Genomic DNA, 14,358 nt, shown 5'->3' with positions numbered 1-14,358 from the left:
AAAAATCTGTCCATCTCCTCCTTCAATTTACTCAATGTTCTGGCACTGGGGTGAGTAAATTTCACAGTTTCATGACCCTCTGAGAGAAGTAATTTCTCATCAGTTTTAAATCTGATACCCCTTACCCTAAAACTATGATCTCTCCTTCTTGATTGTCCCACATGTCGAACTAATGGAGACCAGAGAAAAATATAAGTATAGTAAAACTAAAATGATAAACCAGCTTCATTCAATTAGGGATAAGATGACTATAGCTACAAAAAATTGAAGACAGTGGGTAGGTATTTTCAGAGTCTAGAGATGTGGAGATGATTCTAGAGATGACTTAAAAAGGGAGGAAGGGATAAACTAGAAATCTACAGGCCAGTCAGTTTAGTTTTGATGGTGGGGAAACTATTGGAAGCAATTCTGAGGTCAGAACTGATCTGTATTTGGAGAAGCAAAACTTAATCAAGAACAGTCAACAAATTTTTCTTCAGGAGACTCATATCTGATCAACTTGATTGCACTTTTTGAATTGACGTGTTTAGAAAAGATTTACCATCTTCAGCAAGACTTTTGTTAACGTCCTGTGTGGGAGACAGATAATAAAGGTGGCAGGCCATGGCATCCATGAAAATTTAGCAAATTGAATCCACAATTGGGCGAGGGTAGGTTGCACAGGGTGATGTCCAAGGGGAGTTTTATGGACTGTAAGTCCATGTCCAGTAGGTTCCCACAGGGGTCAGTGTTGGGCCTTTGCTGTTTATGTAATGATTTAGACTTGAATGTAGCAAGGTTGATCAGTACGTTTGCAGGTGAGACAAAAATTGGTGGGGTGTAAATAGTGAAGAGGATAACCTTAGATTACAGGAGGATATAGACACGCTGATCAGATGGGCTGATCAGTGGCAAATGGAATTCAATCCAGATAAATGTGAGGTGATGCACTTGGGCAGGACAAACAAGGCAAGGGAAGACGTGCTGAACCGTAGGCCCCTGGGAAGCACCAGGAATCAGAGGAAGCTTGGTGCACATGTACACCAGTCCCTTAAAGTATCAGGGCAGGTGTATAAAGTGTGAAGATGGCATATGGTATAGAGTCGTCTTTATTAGCCAAGGCATAGAGTTTAAGAGCAGACAGGTTATAGAATCACAGATTCATCGAATCCCTACAGTGTGCAAGCAGGGCATTCGCCCCATCTAGCCCACACCAGCCTTGTGAAGAGCATCCCGTCCAGCCACACCACCACCACCCTATTTCCCACAGCTAATCCACCTAGCCTGTACATCCCTGGTTACTATGGGTAATTGAGCATGGCTAAATCAGCTAGCCTGCACATTTCTGGACAGTGGGAGGAAACCTACACAGACATGGGGAGAACGTGCAAACTGCACACAGACAGTTGCCCAAGGGTGGAATCAAAACCAGGTTCCTGGTGCTATGAGGCAGCAATACTAACCACTGAGCCACCGTGCTGCCTCTGGAACTGTATAAAACATTGGTTAAGCCACAGCTAAGATACTGTGCGCAGTTCTGAAATTCATATCAAAAGAGGGACGTTACAGCAGTGGAGAGGGTGCAGAGGAGATTTCCCAGGGTATTGCTTAGGCTGGAGAGTTTCCATTAAGAGGAGATACTGGACAGACGAGCGTTGTTTTCCTGTCAGCAAAAAAGCTTGAGATGGGAAATGATTGTGGCATAAACATAAGGTGCATAGACAGGGTAGACAGGAAGAAACTTTTCTCCTTGATAGAGAATCAATGACCAGGTTGAACCAATTTAAAGTAAGAGGCAGAGGATTGAGGGGAGATGTGAGCAAAACTTATTCACCCAGAGGGTGGCGGGAATGTGGAACACCCTACTTGTAAGGGTGATAGAAACAGAAACCCTCATAACATTTAAAAAGCATTTAGATGTGCACTGTGATGCCAAAGCATACAAGGCTATGGGCCAAGTGCTGGAAAATCGGCTTAGAACGATTGCAGTTGTTTTTAATTGGCGGGGATGCAAGGGGCCGAAGGGCCTTTTCCTGTGCCGTCGATCTCTATCACTCTATGTATTATTTCTGGTTTGTGGAACATACAGATCACTGAAACACATTTTTTGTTTTAATGTAATGATTAAAATATTGGATTCAAACTATTTTGTATACCAAATTTAAAGAAAAATAATAAAAAGATCAAGGTAATGCAGTGGTTTTGGTACAGTGCATCAGAGACAATTGGTTGACTGTGCATGCTCGCTCATAGTTCCCATATGGTGGGTTCCTTGATCTCAACCAGGCTGTCTGGAGCAGGAATAATGAGCAGAGTTAATTCACTACCGTGCATGAAAAGCAACATAAAATGCTTAACATGCAACGTTGCTCTAGGTTTGGGAATAAGTTCTTGCTTGAAATCTCATTGAGGAATGCTAGGTGTCATAGATAGAACATCAAAGTGACAGGTGTATAAAAGCATAAAATTGATAAAGAAATATCTGAAACTGATCACCTGATGTAACACATCACTTCATTTAATATAGAGTCATAGAGTTGTACAGCACAGAAACAGGCCCTTCTGTCCAACGAGTCTATGCCGATCAGATATCCAAAATTAATCTAGTCCCAATTGTCAGCATTTGGCCTAATTCCCAATAAAACTTTCCTATTCATGTACCCATCTAGATGCCTTTTAAATGTTGTAATTATACCAGCCTCCACCACTTCCTCTGGTAACTCATTCTATAACACAACACATTTTGTGTGAAAAATGTTGCTCCTTAGATCCCTTTTATATCTTTCCCCTCTCACCTTAAACCTATGCCCTCTAGTTCTAGACACCCCCGCACCAGGGCAAATACCTTGTCTATTCACCTTATCCATGCCCCTCATGATTTTATAAACTTTTATAAGATCACCCTTCAGCCTCTGATGCTTCAGGGAAAATAGCCTCCATGTATTCAGCCTCTCCCTGTAATTCAAACCTGCCAACCCTGGCAACATCCTTATAATTCTTTTCTGCACCCTTTCAAGTTTCACAACATCTTTCCCATAGCAGAAAGACCAGAACTGAATGCAGTGTTCCAAAAGTGGCCTAACCAATGTCCTGGATAGCCACAATACGACATCTCAACTCCGACACTCAATGCACTGACCAATAAAGGCATGTGTACCAAACACCGTTTTTACTATCCTATCTATCTGCAACTTCACCTTCAAGGAACTATGAACCTGCACTCCAAGGTTTCTTTGTTCAGCAATACTGCTCAGACCCTATCATTAAGTGTATAAGTCCTGCTTGATTTACCTTACCAAAATGAAATACCTCACCTTTACCTAAATTAACATGCAATTTCCGAAAAAATACTGCAGAGTAAAGATAAACATATACTTTTACAAATGAGTTTGAATCTTTATTAATTTTAGTTAAAAGGTTTGAAGCACAAGAATACTACAAAGAAAATTGAATTGCTAGCTGGGAGGTCAAACTCTGCAGCCTTTTAAAGATGATGTCATTTCATACGTACACTGATGACTAACATATGTATAATAAGGCATTTAGTACTGATGCTTCTCACAAATACTGATAACATCTCCAACAAAACCATCTACTCTTTGATCTTCGTATACCACTCAATTTTCCATTTGTTTCTTAAAACCAAATCTTTAATGCAGAGACATCAAAATTGAGCTGCATTATGTTCTATCTGGAGAGAAGGGTCACCGGACCGAAAACATTAACTTTGATCTCTCTTCATTGATGCTACCAGATCCGCTGATCTTTTCCGGAAACTTCTGATTTTGTTTTTATTTATTTTTTTCCTTTATCACAAGATAAAAATATAGTAGACAATGTTTATGCTTCAAACATGAATGAACACTGATGTGAACAACTAATGATCCATAGATGTTGCCTTTTTTTGAAGGAACAGACCATCAGGCCATCGGTACTGGAACACTTAGTAATAAACTGAAGTTACATACACAAGTCCACTGCTGTTCGTTAGACTTGGTCTTGCCAATTTCACTTTGGAGAGCTTTGTCATGGAGAGTTGTTACAATTGGGAAATGGGTAACAAGAAAGTATTTGGGATCTTTGTAATAGCCATGTATTGCCTCAAATGTAGAGTCTGAAGAATATCAAACCAGACCAAAATAAAGACATAAAACTGAAAAAAAATTAAGTGAAAAATACAATGAAAAAGTGTATAAAGAAGCATCTAATAAAAAGTAAACTTCTTGACAATTGAGTTGTAAATTTAAAAATCAAGGCAGAGGACGAGGCCCATCTAACATGCAGCCTGTGGTCTACAAAAGTTACCACAACCCCAAGACCAGGGTGGGGGTGAAAAGAGATGGCTGGCTGGCTGAGCAACTGATGGGACAGACTGTCGGAGATGATAAATGACCACAGACACCTCTATTGAATTAATTCGCCATTTTCTCAATTCAAGGGAATGCAAACTGTTCTCATAAATTGATTGTTTATGATAAACTGAAGCATTGATATGCACTGGCTTCTTTCCAAGGAAAAATATATTTTCTAAAATAGAGATATAAAATGCTGGAAAAAGTTATCAGGTCAGGCATCACCAATGGAGGAAGAATTATCCTACTGGATCAATAATTGGATGATCTCTGACCTGTTGAGTACCCCCAGAATCTTCTGTTTTGATTTCAGATTTCAAACATCCATTGGCTTTGCTTTCATATCTTTCCTCTGAATTGGTGTCAAAATCAAATGCAGTACTCCGGATGATGACACAAAATAGATCAGAATGGAAGCTGTGAAAAGGGGCATAAGGAGCTACAATGGAATATAGATAGGTTAAAGGAGTGTGCAACGACTTGATAAATGAAGTATATTGTGGGAAAATAGAAATAAAGCAGTACATTATCCAAGTGAAGAGAGATTGCTGAGGTATCTGGGTGGGGATCCCTCCCCGGGAGGGATCCTTCTGCAATTTTCTCTCCATAAATGGTGCCAAACCTGCTGAATTTCTCCAGGATTTTCTTTTTGTGTTTCAGATCGCTGTTGGCATAACTGGAGCCTGGTGTGCAGTGTTGTTCCATAGAGATCAGTGCTAGGTCCCTTATTGTTTGAAATATTCATAAATAATGGAGAGCAAAATGGGGGAGGATGATAAGTAAGAAGATTGCGGATAACACAAAGACTGGCTGGGTGGTTGACAGAGGAGGAAAATGTTAGGTTACAGGAGCATATAAATAGATTGATCAGACGGGCAGATCAGTGGTACATGGAATTTAATCTTGATAAGTGTGAGGTGATGTACTTTGGAAGAAAGATCAAGTACTCAACGAATGGCAGACACTATGAAGTTCAGAGAAACAGAGGGGCCTTGGGGCGCTTGTCCACAGATAAAGTTAAAAGTCACACAACACCAGGTTATAGCACTAGCAGTAGCTTTCCAAATAAACCTGTTGGACTATACCTGGTGTTGTATGATTTTTAACTTTGTCCACCCCAGTCCAACACCAGTTCCTCCACATCATGTCCATAGATAGTTGAAAGTGGCTGGCCAAATCAATAGGCATACAGGATGCTTGCCTTTTTCAATCATGGCATTGATTATAACAACAGGGAGGTCTCTCTGGAGCTGTACAGTACTTTGGCTCAGCCATAGCTGGAATACTATGTGCAGTGCTGGTCACCACACTATAAGAAAATGTGATTGCAGTGGAGGGAATGCAAAAGATGTTGCCTGGGATGGAGCACTTCCACTGTGAAAAGAGCTTGGATAAGCTTGGGTTCTTTTCTTTGAAGCACAGAATGTTGAGGGGGTGCCTGACAGAGGAATATAAGATTATGAGGGGCATGGACACAGTGAATAGAAAGCAGCTGTTCCTCTTAGTCAAAGGGTCAATAACAAAAGGGCATAATTTTAAAATGAAAAGATGTGCAGGTTAGGTGCATTGGTCATGCTAAATTGCCCAGAGTGTCCAGGGATATGTACGCTAGGTGGATTAACCATGAGAAAATGCAGAGTTACAGGGATGGGATGGGGAGAGGGGGATAAAGAGTCTGGTTGGGATGCTCTTCGAGAGTCAGTGTGGACTTGTTGGGCTAAATGGCCTGTTTCCACATGATAGGGATTCTATGATTCCATGAAAGGCAGATTTAGATTGGATTTGAGAAAAAACATTTCACCCAGAGGGTAGAGAATGTCTGGAATGCACTGCCTGGGATTGTAATTGAGGCAGGAAACTTCACAATCTTTAAAAACTACTTGGATGAGCACCTGAAGAGTCATAACATTCAAGGGTATGGGCCTAGCACAGGGAAGTGGGGATAGTATAAGCAATAGTGTCTTCTGGCTGTACAGTCTCAATGTGCCAACGGGCCTCTTCTGCACATATGATTCTAAGGCTCGGTGCACCTGAAACATTGCTCTAACTTTTCACTTCTGATGTGTTTGACATAAAGACCAACATTCCATTTGTACACGTAGATCATTTAAATCAACCTTTTCAGATGTGCTATGAAACACTTCTGGAGCATGTGGGACTTGAACCTGAGCCTTCTGGTTCAGATGTAGACACACAAAAGGCCTCTGCATTTGTATCAGGAGACTGAGCTAGTGCACATCAACACTGAAATTAAGACAGCACATCCATTTCCCTTTCTTGGATTTAGAGTGGATGACCTCATGCTTTCCCTTCATTGAATTCCATTTGCCATAACTTGGTCTACTTGATGATTCACTTTTTGGTCCTATCCACACAATTATCCCCAATTTAGATATAAACCTCTTGTCCAATGCAACTACAATATGATGGAAAGCTGAAGTCCCAATACAAACTGCCAGGGAACTCCACTTGTCACATCATGAGTACATTCTTTTTAACCCTAGTGATTTCAGATAGTCTCCCTAAAGCTAATCTCAATGGCTGAATTCTGGAGTCAGTTTAAATTATAATTTTAAAACTATGCTAGTAAATGTGTGTGGTTGGAAAAAAATGGTAACCTCAAATTATTTAACATAGCCTCATTCCTTTGCTGTGAGGAAGTTTATTTTAGCACGGAAGGCAACACCACAGTGGGTGAGAAAATAAGAAAGTTAAACTTAAAGTAGTAGAGCTTGGCACACTTGGGATACAATGTTTGAACTTGGGACCCGTCTCCATACATTAACCATAGTAAAAGAAATTATGGCACTCTGCCATGGTTTTATAAATAATCACCAAGAACCTGCACAGGGGTACAGAACATAAACAAAAGCTAAAAACTGCACAGTAGTGGAAACACAAGGAAGATATTCAAGAATTCAACCCTTAACATGTTGAAGACATTAATTTAGATTAGAGTAGTCAATTGGGAAAGTTAAAGGTCAGCAGGTATGATGTAGAAGTAGTAAAAATACAGCATTTGCATGTTTGGGCATAATTTAATCCTATCAACATGAACAATTACAGACTTCAATGGATGACACATAACTGATTCATAAAAAGTCATATGAACTACAGAGCTGGAAATCAGAAACAGAACTGCTGGAAAAACTCAGCAGGTCTGGCAGCATCTGTGGATAGAAATCAGTTAACGTTTCAGATCCAATGACTCTTCTGAAGAACTGATGAAGAACTCAGACGTGAGTTCTGAAGAAGCGTTACCCGACATCAATCACTAACTCTGATTTCTCTCCACAGTCGCTGCCAGACCCGCCGAGTTTTTCCAGCAATTTCTGTTTTTAATCTTAACTGATTTTAATTTTGCTGCCTCTGAATCTGAGCACATACCCAATTTGTTATGATACTTTAATGGCAGACTCTAAGATAGTACATCGGTAACTTTCCAGCCAGGGCTGGTGGCAGAGAGTGAGAAAGTTCGAAATTGTCAGTATAAACACGGAGAGGTAGCCACATGCCTGTGGGTGATATACCAGAGAACTAACAAAGGGGGGGAGCTCTGGCACACTTCAAATTTCATGGCATCAACGGAAATGCAAAATAGTGTGCTGTACCTTTTATACAACCCACGTTAAAACTGCAAAAGTATTCACATACTTCGATCTTAAGCTAAAATTCACTCATTGTATTCAATTTCATTATTTCTTAAAGTGCTTGGTTGTAACTAATGGCTTTTTTCCTTGGGGCAGATTTTTGCAAAAGCAACAATGGAAAATAAAAATGGCCAGTCTTAAGAACCTAACCAGTGAACATCTAACCTTGTGGATTCAATCAAAAAAATCTAATGACAGAACTACACAAAGACTGGATATGTAGAAAAATGCCATGCTGTTTTCAGAGGAAATACATACTACTGAAAAGAAATGATCTTCAAAGATAAGGTTTTGCATACCTGTTTTTGCTTCTTGAGCATCAGTGTTAGAAAGTTGGATAACAAACTACCTACAACATCTTGTTTGAACAGTAATTCAGAATTGAATGGTTAATGATCAGATAAATGTTTTTTCCAGATTCATTAACAGATTTGTATCTGAGTTGAATATAACGGTGCATTGGAAGACGTTTACTCAAAATGTAGAACACTCTAGAGCATACAGCAGCTCAAAGCATTACACACAATCCAGATAACACACACAATCTCCCACACAGACCTCAATGGATATATTTTCTGGGTGAAAAACTTGATGGTTGGATATCATAGTGACAAGATTACTTTACTGAACCAGTAAATCAAAGATCTGAAGTAATAATTGCAAAATGACAGTTTAAATCTAGAAAATAAGATTTTAGTTGAAAAGATTCCAAAACAAATGAAAGGAAGTAGAAAGCTACCAGATAATGATACAATTCTCAACTGTTTCACTAATAATCTCTAGGGAAAGAAACAAAAATGGCAGTGATTACAGAAGAACTGGAGGAGAGTATGGTGAGATGATGCTATGATGTAAATTATGGAATTATTGTAATTTTGAGTTAGTAACCACTGGACTTTTATGTCTTAAGTTAATAATTAAGCATTTGTGTGGCCATGGTGATTTCTTTTAAAACAGTTTGATGCTTAAGACTGAATGGTTTTGTGTGCTCCACTGATGCATTTTTTTTTTGTTTATTAGTTTGTTTCACGACCCAGCAAGGGAAAGTATAGGACCTCAAGGTTTGTTTGAGGCTTCTGGAAGTTGCTAATTTCAAGATTAAGAGAATTACCAATAAGTTAGGGCAGAAGGCTTTAGTTTTTACTTTGAGTTTGGAGCAGTTCTTTGAAGTCCTTGGAAAGGAAAATGCTGCAGTCCGCAAGAAGGCAAGGTTACTTAATGAACGAGAGTAAATAATTAGTGTAAGCCCTAGACCAAAAGTATTGGGATAAAACACTGGAGAAGTTACTTATATCCAAATACACTGAAGTAGGTGTGTGAAAACTTCAGGGAGAAGCAATCTGCAAGTCCAGTCTAAAAAGTGAAGAGACTTAAACATACAGTAGTGTTAGACACAGGAACTCTGGTAAGTGTATTTTACAAGTTGCATTTTTTTGGTATTGTACCAGGGCTGTGTTTTGGGTACTAGACAAAAGCTGTTTTATTTCTTTATAACTTATAAAAGGCACATTTGGGATTAATAGGATTTCTTTTACTGTTGCTTTACAAAATTTTGTATTTGTATTATAAGTACAGAGGAACCTCGATTATCCAAACGAGATGGGTGGGCACTATTTCGTTCCAATAATTGATTATTCCGTTAATTGACTGAATGCCTCTCCTGGGGCTCAGAGTTTTCTGAAATTTCCTTTATCCTCGCTCTGCCTGCCTTGCTTTCTCTCTCTGTCTCAGGGTTTGCTTCTGAGCAGACACACACTTGTGTTGAAGGGACCTGAAGAACTGCTGAAGCCCCTGACGACCCCCATCAGTTCAATGGAATTGACACAGCAAGCACTTGCTAAGTCTGCTCCTTGTTCAGGAGAGAGACAGAGAGGGGGAAGAGAGCGAGGGAGTGCGAGGGAGTGCGAGGGAGAGAGAGAGGGAGAGAGAGAGGGAGAGAGAGAGGGAGAGAGAGAGAGTGAGTGTGTGTGTGTGTGTGTTTCCAGTCAGTCATTTGGACATGGTGCCTGGTGATGTCCAGAACTGTTCTCAGCAGCATTTCAGTAAGCCAAATTCACTTTTAATCACTGTAAACAAAAGACGCGATCAGTGTTGCAACACCTCTTTGGTGTAATGTTTCTATCAGGACTTGGAGATCTTCTTTGGATAATCCAAAATTCGGATAATTCATATTCAGATAATCAGGGTTCCTCTGTAGATTGCTTTGCTTATTTTAGTTTATCTTCATTTCTTCTGTTAATACAATTGTGCTTTATTGTTACAGCAAAATCTGCAGTAACACATGCTTATGTTTCAGCAAGCGAACACTTTGTCATAATGCTAAAACATGAGTCAGAACTAGTTGTACTTTTATTGATAAATGTCTTGTGCATCATATTCCAGATCAAATAGCAGATAGATGTCCTAATTCTAGCCCATTGGAAGCAGACTAAAACTGGAGTTACCTTTGGTAATAGGGAAACTTCTAGAAACAATTACTTGGGATAAATTAACTGTAATATGGACAAATGTGGGTTAATTAAGGAGAGGCAGCAAAGGCAAATTGTCTAATTTACTGGAGTTTTCTGAAGAGGTAACAGAGATTGCTGATGAAAGCAATATTATTGGTGTGGTGTACAGGGACTTCCAGGGGTGTTTTAGTAAGTGGCAACAATAGAATTGTTAGGAAAGTGGCAGTTTATGGAATAAAACGAACATTAGCAATGTGGATACAAAATTGACTGAGGGTTAGTAAAGAGAATAATAGATAATGGGTATTTTTCAGGCTGAAGGAAGGTTTTTAGTTGAGATCCTCAGGAGTTAGCAGTGGGACTCTTGCCTTTTCTGATACATGTTAACAATCTAGATCTTGCAAGGGACAATTTCAAAGTGTGCAGATAGTACAAGACTTAGCAGAATGGTTAATTGAGAGGATGACAAGTGTAGAAAGGAGAACATTGACATGTTGGTGGAGTGTGTGGACAAGCAGCAGATAAAGTTCAATGTAGTTAGTGTGAGGTGCTGTACTTTGGTTCAAATTACATGGAGTGACCACATAAAATAAAAAAGTACGAATCTAAGGGGTGTACAGGAGCAGAGAGACAAGTGTGTATATGGGCATAAGTCATTAAAGTTTGCAGGATGAGTAAAGAAAGCAATTAAAGCATACATATTCAATATTTTAATAACAAGGGCATAGACTATAAGAACAGGGACATATAAGAGCAGGGACATTATGGTGAACTTGCAGATAGACATTATTTAATCCTCAGCTGGAGTACTGTGTGCCATTTTAGCTGCCACACTTTAGAAACAATGTGTAACATTGGCAAGAATGCAGCATAGGTTTAGAAAAACAGTTCCAGGGAGGAGAACCTCCAGTTATGAAGCTAGACTGGAGAAATTGGAACTGTTGTGCATGGAGAGGAAAAGACTGAGAGATCTGATCAAGGTTTTCAAAATCATGTGGTCTGGACAGGGTCAAGAGGGTCAAACTGTTCCTGCCCATAGAATAATTGAGAACCAAACAGCACAGTTTTGAAATATTTTGCAAAAGAAGTGAATGCAAAGTGAGGAAAAACTTTTCACATAGTGAATAGTCATGGTTTGTAAAATACTGCCTGGAATTGCGGAGGAGGCAAGTTCAATTGAGGCAATCAAGAGGGTAGTAAATGATCATTTAAACAGGAATAATATAGGAACTTGTCATAAGCTGAAATGCTCAGAGGGCTAGTGCAGACATGATGGGCTGAATGGCCTCATTCTGCACAGCAACAATTCTGAGATTCTGTAAAACCTTTGTCCATATGTCCAGTCCCATAACAATATGGTAAACTCCTAAATGCCTTCTGATCTGGTACCCTGTCTTACTGACAGCATGTGAATTACGCGTTTGCCCCTTTTGACACCAGCATTGAAAAATAAATTGCTCAACATGCTTGAATGGTACCTTGAGCAGTGAAGTGTTAGAATTATTGCTCTTCAGCCAAAATCATTACGCACTCAAAGTAATCATCCAGTAAATACAGTAAACCGTCGGTTTTTGTACACTTGTGTATATTTCTATACATTAAAACATAAACATTCTAGCTTAGTAGGATGTGGTTCCTCCATATGTTGCCTTTAAAAAAATGTACAGCCAATATCATCCCATCTGGAAAAGCAAGCATGTACCTTTGAAAGATCCGAGACTTTTTCTTTCCTTTTCTTTTCAACCTGTGAATGAGCTGGTTTATGAAAAGCTTGTAAAAATATGGATGGTCATGCATGGATTTAGGGAAACAAAGCTGCATTCAGACTGGCACTGCTGGACCCACAGTACTCATTTGTAAATGCTATTCTCCCTTCACAATGCATCCAGTCTGCCAGAGAAGAGTATTAACGAAGCAATGTCAGTGAAATATAGACAAATAGTCTAGTTATAAGAATGAGACTTGTTCTGATATAGCTTCCCTGACAATAAACTGGCCAATGTGTTGCTGGAAAAGCACAGCAGGTCAGGCAGCAGCCAAGGAGCAGGGGAATCGACGTTTCGGGCATGAGCCCTTCTTCAGGCTCATGCCTGAAACGTTGATTCTCCTGCTCCTTGGATGCTGCCTGACCTGCTGCGCTCTTCCAGTAACACATTTTCAGCTCTGATCTGCAGCATCTGCAGTCCTCACTTTCTCCAATAAACTGGCCAAGTAAATATTACATCTGAAGAATGAAATGGCTGACTGCTAATAAATCTCAACAAAAACATAAAAAGCTGGAGGAACTCAGCAGGTCTGGCAGCTTCTGTGAGAAAAAGCAAATAGTTCAGACCCAGTGACCTTTCTTTAGAACTTTGAGAGTATAGGCTGAGGGGTGTCCTTAAAGAGGTTTATACAACCATGAGGAATATAAAGTGAGTAGCCAAGGTAATATTACAACATTTAAAAGACTTTTGGATAGGAATATGGATAGGTAAGATTTAGAGGGATTAGGACCAAATGCAGGTAAATGGGACTAATTTAGTTTTGGAAACTTGATAGGCATGGGTGAGTTGAGCCTGAGGGCCTGTGTCTGTGCTGTATGCTCTATATCATCTCACAGTCCTGCAAATGCAGTTGCAAAACTAACTTCCCAACATCCATCTCTAAGATACTTCTTAATAAATGTTCTTATTTCTCATGCATTAGTTATCCAAATCCAATTATTTTCCTAAAAATAACAAAAAGAAATGCAGATGCTATAAATCAGAAACTGAAACAGAAGTTACTGGAAAAGCTCAGCAGATCTAACAACATTTGTGAAAAGAAATTAGAGTTAACGTTTCAAGTCGGGAAATGTTAACTCTTGATTTCTCTTCACAGATGCTGCCAGACCTCTTCAGCTTTTCCAGCAACTTCTGTTTTGGTTTCCAATTTTTTTTCCTCCTTTCACTCTAAGTTTGCTCACTTAGCATGTATCAATGTTTCACTCATTGTTTTAAGGTCAGTTTCTTCAAGGAGTAAGCATCAATTTCTCATTCATTTTAAAGATATTGTCTCACTTGACTGGCACATCAACCAATTCATGCCATGCTGCTTATCAAGTAGATACACATGTTTGAAATCTATTCTTCAATGCAAGATCTCCCATCCTTTGCACCAATCTAATTTGAACTGGTATCAGCATATTCTCGCACACTTAAGTGGTATCCTAATACCATATCACATGTTTTAAAGCCTCACATGGTATTATCATGAGATGTGAGTTTTTTTATTTATCTCTCCATACATGGTCACGTTGCTACTGGTGATGGCCTGATTGTCAAATTCAGTTCTGTTAAAAAGAAAGGCAGTGACCTGAACATCACCAAAAGAAAATTATTAATTTAGTTTTCTCATCTAAGTTTCCCTTTCAGTAGCCAACAAACTATCTTTTTGATGGGAAATGATCTAGCCACTTAGCAATTTACGTAGAATTAAGATTTCCCAACAGGAAGAGATCAAGGTTTTTCGTTTCTAGAGTAAAAGCAGCAGGTGAGGCAGCATCCAAGGAGCAGGAGAATCGATGTTTCGGGCATGAGCCTTTCTTCAGGAATGAGGAAAGTGTGCCAAGCAAGCTAAGATAAAAGGTAGGGAGGAGGGACTTGGGGGAGGGGCGTTGGAAATGCAATAGGTGGAAGGAGTTAAGGTGAGGGTGATAGGCCAGAGTGAGGGTGGGGGCGGAGAGGTCAGGAAGAAGATTGCAGGTTAGGAAGGTGGTGCTGAGTTCAAGGGTTGGGAGTGGGATAAGGTGGGGGGAGGGGGAATGAGGGAACTGGAGAAATCTGAGTTCATCCTTTGTGGTTGGTGGGTTCCTAGGCAGAGGATGAGGCACTCTTCCTCCAGCCGTCGTGTTGCTATGGTCTGGCAATGGAGGAGTCCAAGGACCTGCATGTCCTTGGTGGAGTG

The 14,358-nt window shown here is 39.7% G+C and overlaps 1 protein-coding gene across 1 annotated transcript in view; it reads right to left on the bottom strand.

Annotated features, from left to right (window-relative positions):
• eif2b3 (eukaryotic translation initiation factor 2B, subunit 3 gamma) overlaps window positions 1–14,358 on the bottom strand; it is a 141,296-nt gene that overhangs the window by 83,148 nt on the left and 43,790 nt on the right. The gene's annotated exons all lie outside the window — the stretch shown is intronic.

This window comes from Chiloscyllium plagiosum, chromosome 11 (assembly GCF_004010195.1).
Source record: "Chiloscyllium plagiosum isolate BGI_BamShark_2017 chromosome 11, ASM401019v2, whole genome shotgun sequence".
In the NCBI taxonomy this organism is placed as follows: domain Eukaryota; kingdom Metazoa; phylum Chordata; class Chondrichthyes; order Orectolobiformes; family Hemiscylliidae; genus Chiloscyllium; species Chiloscyllium plagiosum.
The sequence above is the reverse complement of the archived record's forward strand: the minus strand, read 5'-3'. Positions and strand labels throughout refer to the sequence as shown.